This window comes from Lathyrus oleraceus, chromosome 6 (genome assembly GCF_024323335.1).
Source record: "Lathyrus oleraceus cultivar Zhongwan6 chromosome 6, CAAS_Psat_ZW6_1.0, whole genome shotgun sequence".
Classification (NCBI taxonomy): Eukaryota; Viridiplantae; Streptophyta; class Magnoliopsida; order Fabales; family Fabaceae; genus Lathyrus; species Lathyrus oleraceus.
Window position 1 is genome coordinate 100599701 of NC_066584.1, and position 27700 is coordinate 100627400.

General features: G+C 31.6%; 1 pseudogene; it reads right to left on the minus strand.

Annotated features, from left to right (window-relative positions):
• Positions 1-1616: 1616 nt before the first annotated feature.
• LOC127094216 (uncharacterized) lies at positions 1617-27700 on the minus strand (annotated as a pseudogene).

Here is a 27700-nt window from a genome sequence, read left to right on the forward strand (position 1 = left end):
TGTTTTTACTTTTTTATGAATATGTTCATTACTTATGTGACCATTAATCAAATAGAAAATAGTTTTTCTTTAAGTTTATTGTGTATCGTAGGGCTTTTCATCAAGAGTACATCAAAGTTTTGTTGCTTACTTCTCAAGGAAACTACTTGGTTTGGGTGTAGCCTAATTTTCTTATACCAATTTTACCCTTAGATAACTTACCTAATAACTTCTAATAACTTGTATTGAAACAAGGGTTAAATACACTTTACCCCCCTGTAATGTTAGCGAGTTTAGGGTTACCCCCCTGGTAAAGTTATTTTTTCAATACCCCCCTTATGTTATGTAGATTCCTTCATAGAACCCCCTAATATCCAGGTGGCATGGAATCTTGGTTTTTTATTTCAGACGTGGCTTTTTAATTTTTTTATTTTCACATGTGAATCTTCATTAGGTCTCCAGCATGGCATAAACTAGAAATTAGGGTTCCAAATCCATCCCTCTCTCTCTTCGTGAAATCCATCCCTATCCCAAATCCATCCCTCTCTCTCTTCGTGAAATCCATCCCTACCCCAAATCCATCCCTCTCTTCATCTTCGTCCGTGTCCCCTTCATCTGGGTTATGGGTGGCAGCAAGGCATCTTCCACGAGTGAAGTTGGAAACGGCTTACCAAGATGTGGATGCAATGAAACCATGAAGTTGTTGGTCTCCAAGTCAATTGAAAACCCCGGTCGCAAATTTTGGAAATGCAGGAATAAAATGGTGAGCAATTTTGAAGCATTTTATTATTTTGAGTTTGATTTCGAAATTAATTGTTGGTGGTGTTTGTCTCAAATTGCAGAATGGGTGCGGTTTATTTTTGTGGGATGATTTGGTCAGTGAGTTTGCAGTGAAAGAAACCAATCCGTCCGGATGCCGCCAATGTGAAGTCAACAAGGCTTATTTGATTGAATTTGCTAAAGAGATTGTTGAGGAGATAGATTTCAGAGTCGGAAAGCTTAACAAGTTAGAAAAACTGAAGAAAAAGATTGCAATGGAAAAGAGGAAAAATTTATGGTTAATGTTTGTAATTGGTCTGTCATGGATGTTGATAGCAGCTATGGTTAAGTTAGTCTAATGAGTCTGTCATGTAATTGTTATGTCATTAGTGTTTTTCAGCAATGTAATGTTGAACTTGTAATGTGTTCATCAATGAAATGTAATCTGTTCATCAATCTTAAACTGTTATGACATAGTAAACATATAAATAAATTGAAATATATTAATGTAGTCTATCTCTTAAACTTTTTCAGTGCAGAATTCAAGGTGAATGTAATTAAATACTTTGGCTTTTTCTTTAGGTCCTGCAGAATTCATGGTTTTGTTGTAAGATTAGTGCACAGACTAGCCATGGCTCTCTGCAGAATTCATGGTTTATGAAAAACAAGAAAAAAATGTGACAGACTAGCCATTGTGTTTTATAGATAATACACACCAATAATGTTAAACTGATACATTAGAATTGATCATCACAGTAAGTGCATATGTTTGTTACAAAAGGATTACAAAATACATGTCTTCAAAGATCAGTTGGCATTACAAAAGAGTTTTCCAAAAGGATTACAAAATACATAGCAGAAACATAATAATCAGTCCCTCATTTTGAAGTGGGTATGTCTTCATTTTCTGGTAGGGTAATTGGTTTGTCACTAGATATTCCTTCACCTGTTATGGGTCTTTTAAACCAACTCAACTTTGCTATAATTGTGTCAAATGAAGAAACGGTGAAATTAGACCATGAAGGACATTCCCTCCAGTTGAGAAGCTGTGACAATTCTATAATTGTGTGTCCATCACTGACAAGATTGATGCCAAAAAGAGATGCTTGAGTGTACCACAAGACAAAAATGCCAACTGTTGCGATTCCGACATAGGAACCAATTATCTGCCATGATGAGCATTAGTATAAGGTTAAATTAACTTAATGAATTTATGACAGACTTTGTGATGTCTCTATATATGAGTTGATGAAATTGAAGAGATTTTGAGCTAAACTTACTAGGTAACGAAAAAGAACCCAAGTACTTATAAGGGCATCGTCGCTTTTTCGTGGTGGCTTCTGCATGATATCAACATCAGCAGGGTTGAAACCAAGAGCTGTTGCAGGTGGACCATCAGTGACCAAATTCACCCACATAAGTTGTACTGGTATCATGCATTCTGGGATCCCTAAAGCTGCTGCCAAGAATATCGATATCACTTCCCCGACATTTGACGATATCATGTACCTGAAGAAGATTGAGTAAATTTCTATATAGATCAACCAAATGTAGAATGTGGAAGGAAAAGAAAATAAACTAAGAGACAACATACCTTATAAATGCTTTCATGTTATTGTAAATAGCTCGACCCTCAACGATAGCTGAAACAATAGTACTAAAATTGTCATCTGCAAGCACCATATCTGAAGCTTCTTTTGCAACCTGTGGTTGGTATCATGATAAGATGGTGAAATATTTTTTTAACCTTTATTATCGTAATATATAAGTTTATATAAGTTCGCATTGTAACCACAATATAGCGAAAGTTATATTACCTCAGTTCCAATTATTCCCATAGCAATCCCTATGTCAGCAAGCTTAAGTGCAGGTGCATCATTCACGCCATCTCCGCTCATTGCAACAATCTCTCCCATTTCCTTCAACAGTCTCACAATTTCTTGCTTGTGTCTTGGCTCGGCTCGCGAGAAAACCTTGCCTCCATTTCTCAACAGCAATTTAACTTGTTCTGAATGAGAGAGAGACATGAACTCCTTACCTGTCAAACTTTGACCTGTAAGATCTTCATCTCTAGAGAAAAGTCCGATTTCCTTACAAATAGCCTCTGCTGTTGACTTGTTATCTCCGGTTATTACCATAACTCTAATACCAGCTTGCTTGCAATCCTCAATTGCTTTATGAACTTCCTCTCTATGAGGGTCCTAATCAGTTCGATTATAAGCTAAATTAGTTAATATCCTCAATAGATGAATAGTATGTTGGATCAAGCAATTTCTTGTGTGCAGGATGAGTGTCTGCGTAATAGTCTGAAAATTCTCCTAACTCGTCTTTACATGCCAAACCCAAGCAGCGCAACACCTTTGAACTCATCTCATGGAGTCTTTGAAGAAGTAGTTCCCTACATTGATCATCTATTGGAACAAGAGATCCATCCGCAAGTTGCACAAACGAACTTCGCTCCAATAAACTCTCAACAGCACCCTGCGATTCAATTATCTTTAGAACTCGAAAATGTAGCACCAGAATGAAATCAGGCATAGAAAGAGTTCACATTTTTTATTTGGAAACTTGTACTGATGCATGTACCTTTACAAGAAGCCGATTTTGACCATCCGGTTCGCGAACAATAACGCTCATCGACTTCCTAACACGGTCAAACTCCAACGTAGCTACCCGTTTGGATCTTCTATTCCACCACTCACTACATCCTGCGTAATAAAAACCAAAGTACTTTGTTATTCCTAATACAATAGTATTTTGACAGTTATCGGATCTTTCATAAATTAGTCCATTTACCAACCTAGCTTCAAGGTGTCGCAATCCATCGTGTTGTTTGATGAACCTTGGATGTCGCGAGTTTTGTTCCTTGACTTGATATCTGGAAATCCCATCTTTTCAACCAAAACTTTGAGAGCAGCTTCAGTTGGCAAACCCGTGGCTCGAAATAAGCGACCGTCGAAATAAACACCAGCATCATTACAAACAGCACATATTTCTGCCATGGCTAACAAATTCACATCCATGTTATAGCAAGTCCAATCAACAATGCCTCCGTCTTTCGGATCATAAGTTGTCCCTTCAACTCTAAGGACTCTAGAAGCAGTGGTTTTCCCTCCTAAAGTAAAGAACTCCATCACAGACATTTGATTTGTAGTCAGCGTGCCAGTTTTATCGGAACAAATCACAGTGGTGCATCCCAAAGTTTCAACACTTGGAAGCTTTCTCACAATCGCATTCTTTTGCGCCATTTTCCTTGTACCGAGCGCTAAACATGTTGTGATAACAGCTGGAAGACCTTCTGGTATTGCAGCCACAGCAAGAGCAACAGCAATTTTGAAATAGTAAGTGCATTTCTGAAACGAAAATTGAATGTTCGAAGGCCATCCATCGACAATATCCCAAGAAATGAAATTTTTGTAGTTTATAATCCACACAACGAGACAAACTATTCCGATTGAAGTTGTTAGCCTGCTACCAAATTCGTCCAATTTCTTTTTCAACGGAGTATCACTCTCCTCCAACGAAGCCTCGTGTATTTGTTTCTGTATCTTTCCGATTTCAGTTTTCATTGATGTGGTAATAACAATGCAAAGACAGCTTCCGTTGACAACAGTTGTGCCAGCAAATACCATATTCTCTTTGGCCTGCAATTCACAATCATCCATGAAAATAGGATTTGTGCCTTTCAGAACAGGCATTGCTTCTCCGGTTAACGAGCTTTGTTCCAATCTCAATGTCGATGTTTTCAAAGCTGCAACTCTCATGTCAGCCGGAACTTTATCTCGGACTTTGGACACTTCACTGAGCTCGTCTTCACTGAGCTGGATCGCTTCTTCGTATTCGCTGAGGTTGTCTTCATCTTCTTCTTCACTGCGGTCATCTTTCTCGTTTGCTTCGTTCCCTGCATTCTTCTTCTTCGTCTTCGTCTTCCCCTGGAAATTTCGTCTTCGTCTTCCCTGCTATGTTCAGAACCCTAATTTTCTAAGGGGGTATTTGAAATTAAAAAGTGTAAAATGACACATAATCACTTTAACAAAATTAAAAATATGCCAGGTGTAGGACCTCTTATTAGATTCCATGCCACCTGGATATTAGGGGGTTCTATGAAGGAATCTACATAACAAAAGGGGGGGTTTACAAAAAATATTTTTACAGGGGGGTAATCCTAAACTCGCTAACATTACAGGGGGGAAAAGTGTATTTATTATCTTTAACATAACTCCCTACCATTAACTTCTTAAATAACTTCCAATTAAAATTAACATTAAATAAAATAATCGTATATATTTTCACGTATGTTTATTAAAAAAACGGACAAACGGGCACAGAGTGTCCGTCTGGATGCTAGTATATATAAAGGGAAAACTTGGTTTTGGTGTAACCTATTTTTCTACCTATCTTACTCTTAGATAACTTACACAATAACTTCTATTAACTTCTATTGAAACCACTATTATCCCATTTCACATAACTTCCTACTATTAACTTCTTATATAACTTCCAATTAACATTAAGTAGAACAATATCGTATATATTTCCCACTATATTTATTTAAAAACAGACTAAGGTTCCCGTCTGGATGCTAGTTTATAATAAAACTAAATTAATACTAAACATCAGAATTGTTTTTCACACACTTATCATAATCTTATAAAAATTAAATTGTTTTTTTACCTAACTTTCATAGTTTCAGAATTGGGGGAAGTGGAGAGTTCCTGAATCTCATTCTCCAAGATTCTAACTTTTTGCATGGTTTTTTCTCTGTCTTGCGTCTTTTCAATAATAAAACGCAGGTCAAAACTTCTGAATATCAAAAAAAAAATTAAAATCAAAGTTATAAAAGCAATATGAAAAAAAAATATTGGAAGAAAATCAATATCACCTTGATTCTGCCATTATCATGGATTCTTTCTCAAGCTTTTCTTAATAACCTAATGTTTGCCTCAGTTCTCTTGTGGTTCTTTCTTCGGTCTTCATTATTACCTGATAATCTTTCTCCATTTTTTATCGAACTCAATTCTTTGAGCTTTCTCCTGTCTTTGTTCTCTTTCTCTTCCCAGACCTCCCCATGAATGATGGAAGAGAGTGATATCTATGAATGATGGAGGGAGAGTGATATCGAGAGTTATAAAATGTGTGTGAGAGAGAAAGAGGTATGATTGAATTGTGTTTATCATATAGTGATGAAATTATTTATAGTATGTGTCATATCTTAATTTATAACATTAAGATCTCACATATCATTGGCATCCTTCCACACAAACAAAGTCACCAACTTCATCTTCTTCTTCTACTAGGTGAGTTCTTAGATAGTTTTAGCATTGGGGGAAAATAATCTATATTTGTGGGGTTAGGGTTTGTCTGAATCGTGCCCTATCCTTGCTATGTGATGACATTATGTTGGTTGTGTTGAAAAATCATGTTATGTGGAAATAGTAGGTAAAAATGGTATATGGAACGGAAAATAAAATAGGAGTTATTTAAGGAAAGAAGTTACTGAGAAAATTAATTTGAAATTGGAATTTTTATTAATTTGAAATTGGAATTTTTCCTTAACACTTAACGGTATGAGGTAACCGGTTAACGCGCATCAAAATTCACTTTCTGGGCAAATTCGTGAGTGGTTAACCGGTTAACACTGAAACAGAATTTAATTTCCTGTTTTGACAGAATATGTCACCAAAGGGATTCGAACCAAGGACCTCCTTGAAACTGTACATGCCTTACCACTAGGCTAGAGAGGTTGTTGTTGAATGCTTATGCAATGAATAAATATTAACCTAAATCTTGATTAAGATAGATTGATGAACTAATTGAGTATAATACCTCCGTTTTGGACACGGCCGGATGCGTTAGAAAGATAACGTAAAAGGGCTATTATTATTGTTCCATGTTATAAAATATTATGTGATTTATAAATGCCATGAATTTTATCATGATGAAAATTACATATTGTTGTTATGTGGAAGGTGAAATAACATGATTAAAAACCTTACGAAGATGAGTGAGGAAACCTAGAAGAATAATTTGATTAATAACTTAGAAAGATAATCTAGGTTATGGAACATGTGAGATACATGTATGAGAATACGGTATTCATTCGTACGACGCTTATGTGAGGTCGTGGACGAGTTGTTGCCATGATTGAGAATGAGACGCATTGTATGGAACATGCCATGTTATTATTTGTGTATTATGGTGAATGAAGTCACCTATGATTAATGAATTTGTTATGGTTCGTGGAACCAATGTTTTATGGAACCGATCATGTATTCAGAATGTGTGTTTTTCTGTGGTGGTACACATCTCTTGCGGTATGCTTAGATGAGTAAGCATTGGGATGTGGGACCAATGATTCGAGCCTCAAATGGGTTTGAGCCCCAACCATGGCGGACATGGGGGAAAGGTGGACACCTATGTGGGTTAGAGTCCCATACGGTGAAAGATACCCTAGGTGGGTTAGAGTCCCATATGGGTGATGGTTCTTAAAAGTGGGTTAGATTCCCATAGGGGAACCTGATATCCACCGCGAAAGTCGAATCATACGAGCATGCATGAACCGAGGCTGGCTTAGACGTAAGTCCGATCGGGAATTGATGTTTCGTGATCTGAATAATGATCGTGGTTGAGTTATGAGAACTCAGATGCATGTTGCCATACAATTGCGAGATAGTTCCCCATCGCTCAAGTCTTCGTTCCCTTGTTGACTTGAGTTGGTTATGAGTTGAATATCGATTAGAATACCCTGTAGAGCCGAGTGGACCCATAGGATAGGAGAACTCACTGAGATTATTATCTCATCCCATCATTGTTGTTATTTTTCAGGTATTCTTTACAGGTCGGATCTAAGAGAAACTGTTATGGATGTTTCAAGGGTTGCTGTTCATTATGACCTTCCGCTGTGGAGTTGTGTGCAATGAAGATATTGTACATAGTTCTTAGATTTTTATTGTGTAGGCATTATTGTATAACATGTTCCAGTGATGTTTTAGTTTGGACATGTATACATATTGATGCCATTAGGCACTTATGTTGTGACAGTACCAAAATTTAACACTTGTATGATATTATTCTAGATATATATTATACGGGTTGTTACAAAGGGAAAACATGGTTTTGGTGTAACCTATTTTTCTACCTATCTTACTCTTAGATAACTTACACAATAACTTCTACTAACTTCTATTGAAACCACTATTATCCCATTTCACATAACTTCCTACTATTAACTTCTTATATAACTTCCAATTAACATTAAGTAAAACAATATCGTATATATTTTCACTATATTTATTAAAAAACAGACTAAGAGTGCCTGTATGGACGCTAGTTTATAATAAAACTAAACTAATACTGAACATCAGAATTGTTTTTCACACACTTATTATAATCTTATAAAAATTAAATTGTTTTTTAGCTAACTTTCATAGTTTCAGAATTGGGGGAAGTGGAGAGTTCCCGAATCTCATTCTCCAGGATTCTAACTTTCTGCATGGTTTTTTCTCTGTCTTGTGTCTTTTCCATAGTAAAATGCAGGTCAAAACTTCTGAAAATCTAAAAAAATAATTTAAATCAAAGTTATAAAAGCAATATGAAAAAAAAAATATTGGAAGAAAATCAATATCACCTTGATTCTGCCATTATCATGGATTCTTTCTCAAGCTTTTTCTTAATAACCTAATGTTTGCCTCAGTTCTCTTGTGGTTCTTTCTTCTGTCTTCATTAACACCTGATAATCTTTCTCCATTTTTTTGTCGAACTCAATTCTTTGAGCTTTCTCCTGTCTTGTTCTTTTTCTCTTCCCAGACCTCCCCATGAATGATGGAGGAGAGTGATATCTATGAATGATGGAGGGAGAGTGATATTGAGAGTTATAAAATGTGTGTGAGAGAGAAAGAGGTATGATTGAATTGTGTTTATCATATAGTGATGAATATTATTTATAGTATGTGTCATATCTTAATTTATAACATTAAGATCTCACATATCATTGGCATCCTTCCACACAAACAAAGTCACTTCTTGGTCCTTCTCCCTCTTATTTTTTGGGATTTTGTTTTTGTAGAAGCATCTCTTTATTGATGTTTTTACTTTTATATTAATATGTTCATTACTTATGTGACCGATAATCAAATAGAAAATATTTTTTCTTTAAGTTTATTGTGTATCGTATGGCTTTTCATCAAGAGTGCATCAAAGTTTTGTCCCTTACTTCTCAAGGAAAACTACTTGGTTTTGGTGTAGCTTATTTTTTTTTTACCAATTTTACCCTTAGATAACTTACCTAATAACTTCTAATAACTTGTATTGAAACAACTATTATTATCTTTAATATAACTCCCTACTATTAACTTCTTATATAACTTCCAATTAAAATTAACATTAAATAAAATAATCGTATATATTTTCACGTATGTTTATTAAAAAAACGGACAAACGGGCACAGAGTGTCCGTCTGGATGCTAGTATATATAAAGGGAAAACATGGTTTTGGTGTAACCTATTTTTCTACCTATCTTACTCTTAGATAACTTACACAATAACTTCTACTAACTTCTATTGAAACCACTATTATCCCATTTCACATAACTTCCTACTATTAACTTCTTATATAACTTCCAATTAACATTAAGTAGAACAATATCGTATATATTTCCACTATATTAATTTAAAAACAGACTAAGGTTCCCGTCTGGATGCTAGTTTATAATAAAACTAAATTAATACTAAACATCAGAATTGTTTTTCACACACTTATCATAATCTTATAAAAATTAAATTGTTTTTTACCTAACTTTCATAGTTTCAGAATTGGGGGAAGTGGAGAGTTCCTGAATCTCATTCTCCAAGATTCTAACTTTTTGCATGGTTTTTTCTCTGTCTTGCGTCTTTTCCATAATAAAACGCAGGTCAAAACTTCTGAATATCAAAAAAAAATTTAAAATCAAAGTTATAAAAGCAATATGAAAAAAAAATATTGGAAGAAAATCAATATCACCTTGATTCTGCCATTATCATGGATTCTTTCTCAAGCTTTTCTTAATAACCTAATGTTTGCCTCAGTTCTCTTGTGGTTCTTTCTTCCGTCTTCATTATTACCTGATAATCTTTCTCCATTTTTTATCGAACTCAATTCTTTGAGATTTCTCCTGTCTTGTTCTCTTTCTCTTCCCAGACCTCCCCATGAATGATGCAGGAGAGTGATATCTATGAATGATGGAGGGAGAGTGATATCGAGAGTTATAAAATGTGTGTGAGAGAGAAAGAGGTATGATTGAATTGTGTTTATCATATAGTGATGAATATTATTTATAGTATGTGTCATATCTTAATTTATAACATTAAGATCTCACATATCATTGGCATCCTTCCACACAAACAAAGTCACTTCTTGGTCCTTCTCCCTCTTATTTTTGGGATTTTGTTTTTGTAGAAGCATCTCTTTATTGATGTTTTTACTTTTATATTAATATGTTCATTACTTATGTGACCGATAATCAAATAGAAAATATTTTTTCTTTAAGTTTATTGTGTATCGTATGGCTTTTCATCAAGAGTGCATCAAAGTTTTGTTCCTTACTTCTCAAGGAAAACTACTTGGTTTTGGTGTAGCCTAATTTTTTTATAACAATTTTACCCTTAGATAACTTACCTAATAACTTCTAATAACTTGTATTGAAACCACATTTATTATCTTTAACATCACTCCCTACTATTAACTTCTTATAAAACTTCCAATTAAAATTAACATTAAATAAAATATCATCGTATATATTTTCATGTATGTTTATTAAAAAAACAGACAAACGGGAACAGAGTGTCCGTCTGGATGCTAGTATATATAAAGGGAAAACATGGTTTTGGTGTAACCTATTTTTCTACCTATCTTACTCTTAGATAACTTACACAATAACTTCTACTAACTTCTATTGAAACCACTATTATCCCATTTCACATAACTTCCTACTATTAACTTATTATATAACTTCCAATTAACATTAAGTAAAACAATATCGTATATATTTTCACTATATTTATTAAAAAACAGACTGAGAGTGCCTGTATGGACGCTAGTTTATAATAAAACTAAATTAATACTCAACATCAGAATTGTTTTTCACACACTTATTATAATCTTATAAAAATTAAATTGTTTTTTAGCTAACTTTCATAGTTTCAGAATTGGGGGAAGTGGAGAGTTCCCGAATCTCATTCTCCAGGATCCTAACTTTCTGCATGGTTTTTCTCTGTCTTGTGGCTTTTCCATAATAAAATGCAGGTCAAAACTTCTGAAAATCTAAAAAAAAATTTAAATCAAAGTTATAAAAGCAATATGAAAAAATAAATATTGGAAGAAAATCAATATCACCTTGATTCTGCCATTATCATGGATTCTTTCTCAAGCTTTTCTTAATAACCTAATGTTTGCCTCAGTTCTCTTGTGGTTCTTTCTTCCGTCTTCATTAACACCTAATAATCTTTCTCCATTTTTTTCTCGAACTCAATTCTTTAAGCTTTCTCCTGTCTTGTTCTTTTTCTCTTCCCAGACCTCCCCATGAATGATGGAGGAGAGTGATATCTATGAATGATTGAGGGAGAGTGATATCGAGAGTTACAAAATGTGTGTGAGAGAGAAAGAGGTATGATTGAATTGTGTTTATCATATAGTGATGAACATTATTTATAGTATGTGTCATATCTTAATTTATAACATTAAGATCTCACATATCATTGGCATCCTTCCACACAAACAAAGTCACATCTTGGTCCTTCTCCCTCTTATTTTGGGATTCTGTTTTGTAGAAGCATCTCTTTATTGATGTTTTTACTTTTATATTAATATGTTCATTACTTATGTGACCATTAATCAAATAGAAAATATTTTTTCTTTAAGTTTATTGTGTATCGTATGGCTTTGCATCAAGAGTACATCAAAGTTTTGTTGCTTACTTCTCAAGGAAAACTACTTGGTTTTGGTGTAGCCTAATTTTTTTTTACCAATTTTACCTTTAGATAACTTACCTAATAACTTCTAATAACTTGTATTGAAACCCCATTTATTATCTTTAACATAACTCCCTACTATTAACTTCTTATAAAACTTCCAATTAAAATTAACATTAAATAAAATAATCGTATATATTTTCACGTATGTTTATTAAAAAACAGACAAACGGGCACAGAGTGTCCGTCTGGATGCTAGTATATATAAAGGGAAAACATGGTTTTGGTGTAACCTATTTTTCTACTATCTTACTCTTAGATAACTTACACAATAACTTCTACTAACTTCTATTGAAACCACTATTATCCCATTTCACATAACTTCCTACTATTAACTTATTATATAACTTCCAATTAACATTAAGTAAAACAATATCGTATATATTTTCACTATATTTATTAAAAAACAGACTGAGAGTGCCTGTATGGACGCTAGTTTATAATAAAACTAAATTAATACTGAACATCAGAATTGTTTTTCAAACACTTATTATAATCTTATAAAAATTAAATTGTTTTTTAGCTAACTTTCATAGTTTCAGAATTGGGGGAAGTGGAGAGTTCCCGAATCTCATTCTCCAGGATTCTAACTTTCTGCATGGTTTTTTCTCTGTCTTGTGTCTTTTCCATAATAAAATGCAGGTCAAAACTTCTGAAAATCTAAAAAAAAAATTAAATCAAAGTTATAAAAGCAATATGAAAAAAAAATATTGGAAGAAAATCAATATCACCTTGATTCTGCCATTATCATGGATTCTTTCTCAAGCTTTTCTTAATAACCTAATGTTTGCCTCAGTTCTCTTGTGGTTCTTTCTTCCGTCTTCATTAACACCTGATAATCTTTCTCCATTTTTTATCGAACTCAATTCTTTGAGCTTTCTCCTGTCTTGTTCTTTTTCTCTTCCCAGACCTCCCCATGAATGATGGAGGAGAGTGATATCTATGAATGATGGAGGGAGAGTGATATCGAGAGTTATAAAATGTGTGTGAGAGAGAAAGAGGTATGATTGAATTGTGTTTATCATATAGTGATGAATATTATTTATAGTATGTGTCATATCTTAATTTATAACATTAAGATCTCACATATCGTTGGCATCCTTCCACATAAACAAAGTCACATCTTGGTCCTTCTCCCTCTTATTTTTGGGATTCTGTTTTTGTAGAAGCATCTCTTTATTGATGTTTTTACTTTTATATTAATATGTTCATTACTTATGTGACCATTAATCAAATAGAAAACATTTTTTCTTTAAGTTTATTGTGTATCGTATGGCTTTTCATCAAGAGTTCATCAAAGTTTTGTTGCTTACTTCTCAAGGAAAACTACTTGGTTTTGGTGTAGCCTAATTTCTTTTTTACCAATTTTACCCTTAGATAACTTACCTAATAACTTCTAATAACTTGTATTGAAACCACATTTATTATCTTTAACATCACTCCCTACTATTAACTTCTTATAAAACTTCCAATTAAAATTAACATTAAATAAAATAATCGTATATATTTTCAAGTATGTTTATTAAAAAAACGGACAAACGGGAACAGAGTGTCCGTCTGGATGCTAGTATATATAAAGGGAAAACATGGTTTTGGTGTAACCTATTTTTCTACCCATCTTACTCTTAGATAACTTACACAATAACTTCTACTAACTTCTATTGAAACCACTATTATCCCATTTCACATAACTTCCTACTATTAACTTCTTATATAACTTCCAATTAACATTAAGTAAAACAATATCGTATATATTTTCACTATATTTATTAAAAAACAGACTGAGAGTGCCTGTATGGACGCTAGTTTATAATAAAACTAAATTAATACTGAACATCAGAATTGTTTTTCACACACTTATTATAATCTTATAAAAATTAAATTGTTTTTTAGCTAACTTTCATAGTTTCAGAATTGGGGGAAGTGGAGAGTTCCCGAATCTCATTCTCCAGGATTCTAACTTTCTGCATGGTTTTTTCTCTGTCTTGTGTCTTTTCCATAATAAAATGCAGGTCAAAACTTCTGAAAATCTAAAAAAAAATTAAATCAAAGTTATAAAAGCAATATGAAAAAAAATATTGGAAGAAAATCAATATCACCTTGATTCTGCCATTATCATGGATTCTTTCTCAAGCTTTTCTTAATAACCTAATGTTTGCCTCAGTTCTCTTGTGGTTCTTTCTTCCGTCTTCATTAACACCTGATAATCTTTCTCCATTTTTTTATCGAACTCAATTCTTTGAGCTTTCTCCTGTCTTGTTCTTTTTCTCTTCCCAGACCTCCCCATGAATGATGGAGGAGAGTGATATCTATGAATGATGGAGGGAGAGTGATATCGAGAGTTATAAAATGTGTGTGAGAGAGAAAGAGGTATGATTGAATTGTGTTTATCATATAGTGATGAATATTATTTATAGTATGTGTCATATCTTAATTTATAACATTAAGATCTCACATATCGTTGGCATCCTTCCACAACAAACAAAGTCACATCTTGGTCCTTCTCCCTCTTATTTTGGGATTCTGTTTTTGTAGAAGCATCTCTTTATTGATGTTTTTACTTTTATATTAATATGTTCATTACTTATGTGACCATTAATCAAATAGAAAATATTTTTTCTTTAAGTTTATTGTGTATCGTATGGCTTTTCATCAAGAGTACATCAAAGTTTTGTCCTTACTTCTCAAGGAAAACTACTTGGTTTTGGTGTAGCCTAATTTTTTTTACCAATTTTACCCTTAGATAACTTACCTAATAACTTCTAATAACTTGTATTGAAACCACATTATTATCTTTAACATCACTCCCTACTATTAACTTCTTATAAAACTTCCAATTAAAATTAACATTAAATAAAATAATCGTATATATTTTCAAGTATGTTTATAAAAAAAACGGACAAACGGGAACAGAGTGTCCGTCTGGATGCTAGTATATATAAAGGGAAAACATGGTTTTGGTGTAACCTATTTTTCTACCTATCTTACTCTTAGATAACTTACACAATAACTTCTACTAACTTCTATTGAAACCACTATTATCCCATTTCACATAACTTCCTACTATTAACTTCTTATATAACTTCCAATTAACATTAAGTAAAACAATATCGTATATATTTTCACTATATTTATTAAAAAATAGACTAAGAGTGCCTGTATGGACGCTAGTTTATAATAAAACTAAATTAATACTGAACATCAGAATTGTTTTTCACACACTTATTATAATCTTATAAAAATTAAATTGTTTTTTAGCTAACATTCATAGTTTCAGAATTGGGGGAAGTGGAGAGTTCCCGAATCTCATTCTCCAGGATTCTAACTTTCTGCATGGTTTTTTCTCTGTCTTGCGTCTTTTCCATAATAAAATGCAGGTCAAAACTTCTGGAAATCTAAAAAAAAAAAAAATCAAAGTTATAAAAGCAATATGAAAAAAAATATTGGAAGAAAATCAATATCACCTTGATTCTGCCATTATCATGGATTCTTTCTCAAGCTTTTCTTAATAACCTAATGTTTGCCTCAGTTCTCTTGTGGTTCTTTCTTCCGTCTTCATTAACACCTGATAATCTTTCTCCATTTTTTTATCGAACTCAACTCTTTGAGCTTTCTCCTGTCTTGTTCTCTTTCTCTTCCCAGACCTCCCCATGAATGATGCAGGAGAGTGATATCTATGAATGATGGAGGGAGAGTGATATCGAGAGTTATAAAATGTGTGTGAGAGAGAAAGAGGTATGATTGAATTGTGTTTATCATATAGTGATGAATATTATTTATAGTATGTGTCATATCTTAATTTATAACATTAAGATCTCACATATCATTGGCATCCTTCCACACAAACAAAGTCACTTCTTGGTCCTTCTCCCTCTTATTTTTGGGATTTTGTTTTTGTAGAAGCATCTCTTTATTGATGTTTTTACTTTTATATTAATATGTTCATTACTTATGTGACCGGATAATCAAATAGAAAATATTTTTTCTTTAAGTTTATTGTGTATCGTATGGCTTTTCATCAAGAGTGCATCAAAGTTTTGTTCCTTACTTCTCAAGGAAAACTACTTGGTTTTGGTGTAGCCTAATTTTTTTATAACAATTTTACCCTTAGATAACTTACCTAATAACTTCTAATAACTTGTATTGAAACCACATTTTATTATCTTTAACATCACTCCCTACTATTAACTTCTTATAAAACTTCCAATTAAAATTAACATTAAATAAAATAATCGTATATATTTTCAAGTATGTTTATTAAAAAAACGGACAAACGGGAACAGAGTGTCCGTCTGGATGCTAGTATATATAAAGGGAAAACATGGTTTTGGTGTAACCTATTTTTCTACCCATCTTACTCTTAGATAACTTACACAATAACTTCTACTAACTTCTATTGAAACCACTATTATCCCATTTCACATAACTTCCTACTATTAACTTCTTATATAACTTCCAATTAACATTAAGTAAAACAATATCGTATATATTTTCACTATATTTATTAAAAAACAGACTGAGAGTGCCTGTATGGACGCTAGTTTATAATAAAACTAAATTAATACTGAACATCAGAATTGTTTTTCACACACTTATTATAATCTTATAAAAATTAAATTGTTTTTTAGCTAACTTTCATAGTTTCAGAATTGGGGGAAGTGGAGAGTTCCCGAATCTCATTCTCCAGGATTCTAACTTTCTGCATGGTTTTTTCTCTGTCTTGTGTCTTTTCCATAATAAAATGCAGGTCAAAACTTCTGAAAATCTAAAAAAAAATTAAAATCAAAGTTATAAAAGCAATATGAAAAAAAATATTGGAAGAAAATCAATATCACCTTGATTCTGCCATTATCATGGATTCTTTCTCAAGCTTTTCTTAATAACCTAATGTTTGCCTCAGTTCTCTTGTGGTTCTTTCTTCCGTCTTCATTAACACCTGATAATCTTTCTCCATTTTTTTATCGAACTCAATTCTTTGAGCTTTCTCCTGTCTTGTTCTTTTTCTCTTCCCAGACCTCCCCATGAATGATGGAGGAGAGTGATATCTATGAATGATGGAGGGAGAGTGATATCGAGAGTTATAAAATGTGTGTGAGAGAGAAAGAGGTATGATTGAATTGTGTTTATCATATAGTGATGAATATTATTTATAGTATGTGTCATATCTTAATTTATAACATTAAGATCTCACATATCATTGGCATCCTTCCACACAAACAAAGTCACATCTTGGTCCTTCTCCCTCTTATTTTTGGGATTCTGTTTTTGTAGAAGCATCTCTTTATTGATGTTTTTACTTTTATATTAATATGTTCATTACTTATGTGACCATTAATCAAATAGAAAATATTTTTTCTTTAAGTTTATTGTGTATCGTATGGCTTTTCATCAAGAGTACATCAAAGTTTTGTTGCTTACTTCTCAAGGAAAACTACTTGGTTTTGGTGTAGCCTAATTTTTTTTACCAATTTTACCCTTAGATAACTTACCTAATAACTTCTAATAACTTGTATTGAAACCACATTTATTATCTTTAACATCACTCCCTACTATTAACTTCTTATAAAACTTCCAATTAAAATTAACATTAAATAAAATAATCGTATATATTTTCAAGTATGTTTATTAAAAAAACGGACAAACGGGAACAGAGTGTCCGTCTGGATGCTAGTATATATAAAGGGAAAACATGGTTTGGTGTAACCTATTTTTCTACCTATCTTACTCTTAGATAACTTACACAATAACTTCTACTAACTTCTATTGAAACCACTATTATCCCATTTCACATAACTTCCTACTATTAACTTCTTATATAACTTCCAATTAACATTAAGTAAAACAATATCGTATATATTTTCACTATATTTATTAAAAAACAGACTAAGAGTGCCTGTATGGACGCTAGTTTATAATAAAACTAAATTAATACTGAACATCAGAATTGTTTTTCACACACTTATTATAATCTTATAAAAATTAAATTGTTTTTTAGCTAACATTCATAGTTTCAGAATTGGGGGAAGTGGAGAGTTCCCGAATCTCATTCTCCAGGATTCTAACTTTCTGCATGGTTTTTTCTCTGTCTTGTGTCTTTTCCATAATAAAATGCAGGTCAAAACTTCTGAAAATCTAAAAAAAAAATTAAAATCAAAGTTATAAAAGCAATATGAAAAAAAAATATTGGAAGAAAATCAATATCACCTTGATTCTGCCATTATCATGGATTCTTTCTCAAGCTTTTCTTAATAACCTAATGTTTGCCTCAGTTCTCTTGTGGTTCTTTCTTCCGTCTTCATTAACACCTGATAATCTTTCTCCATTTTTTTATCGAACTCAATTCTTTGAGCTTTCTCCTGTCTTGTTCTTTTTCTCTTCCCAGACCTCCCCATGAATGATGGAGGAGAGTGATATCTATGAATGATGGAGGGAGAGTGATATCGAGAGTTATAAAATGTGTGTGAGAGAGAAAGAGGTATGATTGAATTGTGTTTATCATATAGTGATGAATATTATTTATAGTATGTGTCATATCTTAATTTATAACATTAAGATCTCACATATCATTGGCATCCTTCCACACAAACAAAGTCACATCTTGGTCCTTCTCCCTCTTATTTTTGGGATTTTGTTTTTGTAGAAGCATCTCTTTATTGATGTTTTTACTTTTATATTAATATGTTCATTACTTATGTGACCATTAATCAAATAGAAATATTTTTTCTTTAAGTTTATTGTGTATCGTATGGCTTTTCATCAAGAGTACATCAAAGTTTTGTTGCTTACTTCTCAAGGAAAACTACTTGGTTTTGGTGTAGCCTATTTTTTTTTACCAATTTTACCCTTAGATAACTTACCTAATAACTTCTAATAACTTGTATTGAAACCACATTTATTATCTTTAACATAACTCCCTACTATTAACTTCTTATAAAACTTCCAATTAAAATTAACATTAAATAAAATAATCGTATATATTTTCACGTATGTTTATTAAAAAAACGGACAAACGGGCACAGAGTGTCCGTCTGGATGCTAGTATATATAAAGGGAAAACATGGTTTTGGTGTAACCTATTTTTCTACCTATCTTACTCTTAGATAACTTACACAATAACTTCTACTAACTTCTATTGAAACCACTATTATCCCATTTCACATAACTTCCTACTATTAACTTCTTATATAACTTCCAATTAACATTAAGTAAAACAATATCGTATATATTTTCACTATATTTATTAAAAAACAGACTGAGAGTGCCTGTATGGACGCTAGTTTATAATAAAACTAAATTAATACTGAACATCAGAATTGTTTTTCACACACTTATTATAATCTTATAAAATTAAATTGTTTTTTAGCTAACTTTCATAGTTTCAGAATTGGGGGAAGTGGAGAGTTCCCGAATCTCATTCTCCAGGATTCTAACTTTCTGCATGGTTTTTTCTCTGTCTTGTGTCTTTTCCATAATAAAATGCAGGTCAAAACTTCTGAAAATAAAAAAAAATTAAATCAAAGTTATAAAAGCAATATGAAAAAAATATTGGAAGAAAATCAATATCACCTTGATTCTGCCATTATCATGGATTCTTTCTCAAGCTTTTCTTAATAACCTAATGTTTGCCTCAGTTCTCTTGTGGTTCTTTCTTCCGTCTTCATTAACACCTGATAATCTTTCTCCATTTTTTTATCGAACTCAATTCTTTGAGCTTTCTCCTGTCTTGTTCTTTTTCTCTTCCCAGACCTCCCCATGAATGATGGAGGAGAGTGATATCTATGAATGATGGAGGGAGAGTGATATCGAGAGTTATAAAATGTGTGTGAGAGAGAAAGAGGTATGATTGAATTGTGTTTATCATATAGTGATGAATATTATTTATAGTATGTGTCATATCTTAATTTATAACATTAAGATCTCACATATCGTTGGCATCCTTCCACACAAACAAAGTCACATCTTGGTCCTTCTCCCTCTTATTTTTGGGATTCTGTTTTTGTAGAAGCATCTCTTTATTGATGTTTTTACTTTTATATTAATATGTTCATTACTTATGTGACCATTAATCAAATAGAAAACATTTTTTCTTTAAGTTTATTGTGTATCGTATGGCTTTTCATCAAGAGTACATCAAAGTTTTGTTGCTTACTTCTCAAGGAAAACTACTTGGTTTTGGTGTAGCCTAATTTTTTTTACCAATTTTACCCTTAGATAACTTACCTAATAACTTCTAATAACTTGTATTGAAACCACATTTATTATCTTTAACATAACTCCCTACTATTAACTTCTTATAAAACTTCCAATTAAAATTAACATTAAATAAAATAATCGTATATATTTTCACGTATGTTTATTAAAAAAACGGACAAACGGGAACAGAGTGTCCGTCTGGATGCTAGTATATATAAAGGGAAAACATGGTTTTGGTGTAACCTATTTTTCTACCTATCTTACTCTTAGATAACTTACACAATAACTTCTACTAACTTCTATTGAAACCACTATTATCCCATTTCACATAACTTCCTACTATTAACTTCTTATATAACTTCCAATTAACATTAAGTAAAACAATATCGTATATATTTTCACTATATTTATTAAAAAACAGACTGAGAGTGCCTGTATGGACGCTAGTTTATAATAAAACTAAATTAATACTCAACATCAGAATTGTTTTTCACACACTTATTATAATCTTATAAAAATTAAATTGTTTTTTAGCTAACTTTCATAGTTTCAGAATTGGGGGAAGTGGAGAGTTCCCGAATCTCATTCTCCAGGATTCTAACTTTCTGCATGGTTTTTTCTCTGTCTTGTGTCTTTTCCATAATAAAATGCAGGTCAAAACTTCTGAAAATCAAAAAAAAATTAAAATCAAAGTTATAAAAGCAATATGAAAAAAAATATTGGAAGAAAATCAATATCACCTTGATTCTGCCATTATCATGGATTCTTTCTCAAGCTTTTCTTAATAACCTAATGTTTGCCTCAGTTCTCTTGTGGTTCTTTCTTCCGTCTTCATTAACACCTGATAATCTTTCTCCATTTTTTTATCGAACTCAATTCTTTGAGCTTTCTCCTGTCTTGTTCTTTTTCTCTTCCCAGACCTCCCCATGAATGATGGAGGAGAGTGATATCTATGAATGATGGAGGGAGAGTGATATCGAGAGTTATAAAATGTGTGTGAGAGAGAAAGAGGTATGATTGAATTGTGTTTATCATATAGTGATGAATATTATTTATAGTATGTGTCATATCTTAATTTATAACATTAAGATCTCACATATCATTGGCATCCTTCCACACAAACAAAGTCACATCTTGGTCCTTCTCCCTCTTATTTTTGGGATTCTGTTTTTGTAGAAGCATCTCTTTATTGATGTTTTTACTTTTATATTAATATGTTCATTACTTATGTGACCATTAATCAAATAGAAAACATTTTTTCTTTAAGTTTATTGTGTATCGTATGACTTTTCATCAAGAGTACATCAAAGTTTTGTTGCTTACTTCTGAAGGAAAACTACTTGGTTTTGGTGTAGCCTAATTTTTTTTTACCAATTTTACCCTTAGATAACTTACCTAATAACTTCTAATAACTTGTATTGAAACCACATTTATTATCTTTAACATCACTCCCTACTATTAACTTCTTATAAAACTTCCAATTAAAATTAACATTAAATAAAATAATCGTATATATTTTCAAGTATGTTTATTAAAAAAACGGACAAACGGGAACAGAGTGTCCGTCTGGATGCTAGTATATATAAAGGGAAAACATGGTTTTGGTGTAACCTATTTTTCTACCTATCTTACTCTTAGATAACTTACACAATAACTTCTACTAACTTCTATTGAAACCACTATTATCCCATTTCACATAACTTCCTACTATTAACTTCTTATATAACTTCCAATTAACATTAAGTAAAACAATATCGTATATATTTTCACTATATTTATTAAAAAACAGACTAAGAGTGCCTGTATGGACGCTAGTTTATAATAAAACTAAACTAATACTGAACATCAGAATTGTTTTTCACACACTTATTATAATCTTATAAAAATTAAATTGTTTTTTAGCTAACTTTCATAGTTTCAGAATTGGGGGAAGTGGAGAGTTCCCGAATCTCATTCTCCAGGATTCTAACTTTCTGCATGGTTTTTTCTCTGTCTTGTGTCTTTTCCATAATAAAATGCAGGTCAAAACTTCTGAAAATCTAAAAAAAAAATTAAATCAAAGTTATAAAAGCAATATGAAAAAAAATATTGGAAGAAAATCAATATCACCTTGATTCTGCCATTATCATGGATTCTTTCTCAAGCTTTTCTTAATAACCTAATGTTTGCCTCAGTTCTCTTGTGGTTCTTTCTTCCGTCTTCATTAACACCTGATAATCTTTCTCCATTTTTTTATCGAACTCAATTCTTTGAGCTTTCTCCTGTCTTGTTCTTTTTCTCTTCCCAGACCTCCCCATGAATGATGGAGGAGAGTGATATCTATGAATGATGGAGGGAGAGTGATATCGAGAGTTATAAAATGTGTGTGAGAGAGAAAGAGGTATGATTGAATTGTGTTTATCATATAGTGATGAATATTATTTATAGTATGTGTCATATCTTAATTTATAACATTAAGATCTCACATATCATTGGCATCCTTCCACACAAACAAAGTCACATCTTGGTCCTTCTCCCTCTTATTTTTGGGATTCTGTTTTGTAGAAGCATCTCTTTATTGATGTTTTTACTTTTATATTAATATGTTCATTACTTATGTGACCATTAATCAAATAGAAAATATTTTTTCTTTAAGTTTATTGTGTATCGTATGGCTTTTCATCAAGAGTACATCAAAGTTTTGTTGCTTACTTCTCAAGGAAAACTACTTGGTTTTGGTGTAGCCTAATTTTTTTTACCAATTTTACCCTTAGATAACTTACCTAATAACTTCTAATAACTTGTATTGAAACCACATTTATTATCTTTAACATCACTCCCTACTATTAACTTCTTATAAAACTTCCAATTAAAATTAACATTAAATAAAATAATCGTATATATTTTCAAGTATGTTTATTAAAAAAACGGACAAACGGGAACAGAGTGTCCGTCTGGATGCTAGTATATATAAAGGGAAAACATGGTTTTGGTGTAACCTATTTTTCTACCTATCTTACTCTTAGATAACTTACACAATAACTTCTACTAACTTCTATTGAAACCACTATTATCCCATTTCACATAACTTCCTACTATTAACTTCTTATATAACTTCCAATTAACATTAAGTAAAACAATATCGTATATATTTTCACTATATTTATTAAAAAACAGACTGAGAGTGCCTGTATGGACGCTAGTTTATAATAAAACTAAATTAATACTGAACATCAGAATTGTTTTTCACACACTTATTATAATCTTATAAAAATTAAATTGTTTTTTAGCTAACTTTCATAGTTTCAGAATTGGGGGAAGTGGAGAGTTCCCGAATCTCATTCTCCAGGATTCTAACTTTCTGCATGGTTTTTTCTCTGTCTTGTGTCTTTTCCATAATAAAATGCAGGTCAAAACTTCTGAAAATCTAAAAAAAAATTAAATCAAAGTTATAAAAGCAATATGAAAAAAAATATTGGAAGAAAATCAATATCACCTTGATTCTGCCATTATCATGGATTCTTTCTCAAGCTTTTCTTAATAACCTAATGTTTGCCTCAGTTCTCTTGTGGTTCTTTCTTCCGTCTTCATTAACACCTGATAATCTTTCTCCATTTTTTTATCGAACTCAATTCTTTGAGCTTTCTCCTGTCTTGTTCTTTTTCTCTTCCCAGACCTCCCCATGAATGATGGAGGAGAGTGATATCTATGAATGATGGAGGGAGAGTGATATCGAGAGTTATAAAATGTGTGTGAGAGAGAAAGAGGTATGATTGAATTGTGTTTATCATATAGTGATGAATATTATTTATAGTATGTGTCATATCTTAATTTATAACATTAAGATCTCACATATCATTGGCATCCTTCCACACAAACAAAGTCACATCTTGGTCCTTCTCCCTCTTATTTTTGGGATTCTGTTTTGTAGAAGCATCTCTTTATTGATGTTTTTACTTTTATATTAATATGTTCATTACTTATGTGACCATTAATCAAATAGAAAACATTTTTCTTTAAGTTTATTGTGTATCGTATGGCTTTTCATCAAGAGTACATCAAAGTTTTGTTGCTTACTTCTCAAGGAAAACTACTTGGTTTTGGTGTAGCCTAATTTTTTTTACCAATTTTACCCTTAGATAACTTACCTAATAACTTCTAATAACTTGTATTGAAACCACATTTATTATCTTTAACATAACTCCCTACTATTAACTTCTTATAAAACTTCCAATTAAAATTAACATTAAATAAAATAATCGTATATATTTTCACGTATGTTTATTAAAAAAACGGACAAACGGGAACAGAGTGTCCGTCTGGATGCTAGTATATATAAAGGGAAAACATGGTTTTGGTGTAACCTATTTTTCTACCTATCTTACTCTTAGATAACTTACACAATAACTTCTACTAACTTCTATTGAAACCACTATTATCCCATTTCACATAACTTCCTACTATTAACTTCTTATATAACTTCCAATTAACATTAAGTAAAACAATATCGTATATATTTTCACTATATTTATTAAAAAACAGACTGAGAGTGCCTGTATGGACGCTAGTTTATAATAAAACTAAATTAATACTGAACATCAGAATTGTTTTTCACACACTTATTATAATCTTATAAAAATTAAATTGTTTTTTAGCTAACTTTCATAGTTTCAGAATTGGGGGAAGTGGAGAGTTCCCGAATCTCATTCTCCAGGATTCTAACTTTCTGCATGGTTTTTTCTCTGTCTTGTGTCTTTTCCATAATAAAATGCAGGTCAAAACTTCTGAAAATCTAAAAAAAAATTTAAATCAAAGTTATAAAAGCAATATGAAAAAAAAATATTGGAAGAAAATCAATATCACCTTGATTCTGCCATTATCATGGATTCTTTCTCAAGCTTTTCTTAATAACCTAATGTTTGCCTCAGTTCTCTTGTGGTTCTTTCTTCCGTCTTCATTAACACCTGATAATCTTTCTCCATTTTTTTATCGAACTCAATTCTTTGAGCTTTCTCCTGTCTTGTTCTTTTTCTCTTCCCAGACCTCCCCATGAATGATGGAGGAGAGTGATATCTATGAATGATGGAGGGAGAGTGATATCGAGAGTTATAAAATGTGTGTGAGAGAGAAAGAGGTATGATTGAATTGTGTTTATCATATAGTGATGAATATTATTTATAGTATGTGTCATATCTTAATTTATAACATTAAGATCTCACATATCATTGGCATCCTTCCACACAAACAAAGTCACATCTTGGTCCTTCTCCCTCTTATTTTTGGGATTTGTTTTTGTAGAAGCATCTCTTTATTGATGTTTTTACTTTTATATTAATATGTTCATTACTTATGTGACCATTAATCAAATAGAAAATATTTTTTCTTTAAGTTTATTGTGTATCGTATGGCTTTTCATCAAGAGTACATCAAAGTTTTGTTGCTTACTTCTCAAGGAAAACTACTTGGTTTTGGTGTAGCCTAATTTTTTTTACCAATTTTACCCTTAGATAACTTACCTAATAACTTCTAATAACTTGTATTGAAACCACATTTATTATCTTTAACATCACTCCCTACTATTAACTTCTTATAAAACTTCCAATTAAAATTAACATTAAATAAAATAATCGTATATATTTTCAAGTATGTTTATTAAAAAACGGACAAACGGGAACAGAGTGTCCGTCTGGATGCTAGTATATATAAAGGGAAAACATGGTTTTGGTGTAACCTATTTTTCTACCTATCTTACTCTTAGATAACTTACACAATAACTTCTACTAACTTCTATTGAAACCACTATTATCCCATTTCACATAACTTCCTACTATTAACTTCTTATATAACTTCCAATTAACATTAAGTAAAACAATATCGTATATATTTTCACTATATTTATTAAAAAACAGACTGAGAGTGCCTGTATGGACGCTAGTTTATAATAAAACTAAATTAATACTCAACATCAGAATTGTTTTTCACACACTTATTATAATCTTATAAAAATTAAATTGTTTTTTAGCTAACTTTCATAGTTTCAGAATTGGGGGAAGTGGAGAGTTCCCGAATCTCATTCTCCAGGATTCTAACTTTCTGCATGGTTTTTTCTCTGTCTTGTGTCTTTTCCATAATAAAATGCAGGTCAAAACTTCTGAAAATCTAAAAAAAATTTAAATCAAAGTTATAAAAGCAATATGAAAAAAAAATTGGAAGAAAATCAATATCACCTTGATTCTGCCATTATCATGGATTCTTTCTCAAGCTTTTCTTAATAACCTAATGTTTGCCTCAGTTCTCTTGTGGTTCTTTCTTCCGTCTTCATTAACACCTGATAATCTTTCTCCATTTTTTTATCGAACTCAATTCTTTGAGCTTTCTCCTGTCTTGTTCTTTTTCTCTTCCCAGACCTCCCCATGAATGATGGAGGAGAGTGATATCTATGAATGATGGAGGGAGAGTGATATCGAGAGTTATAAAATGTGTGTGAGAGAGAAAGAGGTATGATTGAATTGTGTTTATCATATAGTGATGAATATTATTTATAGTATGTGTCATATCTTAATTTATAACATTAAGATCTCACATATCATTGGCATCCTTCCACACAAACAAAGTCACATCTTGGTCCTTCTCCCTCTTATTTTTGGGATTCTGTTTTTGTAGAAGCATCTCTTTATTGATGTTTTTACTTTTATATTAATATGTTCATTACTTATGTGACCATTAATTAAATAGAAAATATTTTTTCTTTAAGTTTATTGTGTATCGTATGGCTTTTCATCAAGAGTACATCAAAGTTTTGTTGCTTACTTCTAAAGGAAAACTACTTGATTTTGGTGTAGCCTAATTTTTTTTTACCAATTTTACCCTTAGATAACTTACCTAATAACTTCTAATAACTTGTATTGAAACCACATTTATTATCTTTAACATAACTCCCTACTATTAACTTCTTATAAAACTTCCTATTAAAATTAACATTAAGTAAAATAATCGTATATATTTTCACGTATGTTTATTAAAAAAACGGACAAACGGGCACAGAGTGTCCGTCTGGATGCTAGTATATATAAAGGGAAAACATGGTTTTGGTGTAACCTATTTTTCTACCTATCTTACTCTTAGATAACTTACACAATAACTTCTACTAACTTCTATTGAAACCACTATTATCCCATTTCACATAACTTCCTACTATTAACTTCTTATATAACTTCCAATTAACATTAAGTAAAACAATATCGTATATATTTTCACTATATTTATTAAAAAACTGACTGAGAGTGCCTGTATGGACGCTAGTTTATAATAAAACTAAATTAATACTGAACATCAGAATTGTTTTTCACACACTTATTATAATCTTATAAAAATTAAATTGTTTTTTAGCTAACTTTCATAGTTTCAGAATTGGGGGAAGTGGAGAGTTCCCGAATCTCATTCTCCAGGATTCTAACTTTCTGCATGGTTTTTTTCTCTGTCTTGTGTCTTTTCCATAATAAAATGCAGGTCAAAACTTCTGAAAATCTAAAAAAAAATTTAAATCAAAGTTATAAAAGCAATATGAAAAAAAAACATTGGAAGAAAATCAATATCACCTTGATTCTGCCATTATCATGGATTCTTTCTCAAGCTTTTCTTAATAACCTAATGTTTGCCTCAGTTCTCTTGTGGTTCTTTCTTCCGTCTTCATTAACACCTGATAATCTTTCTCCATTTTTTTATCGAACTCAATTCTTTGAGCTTTCTCCTGTCTTGTTCTTTTTCTCTTCCCAGACCGCCCCAT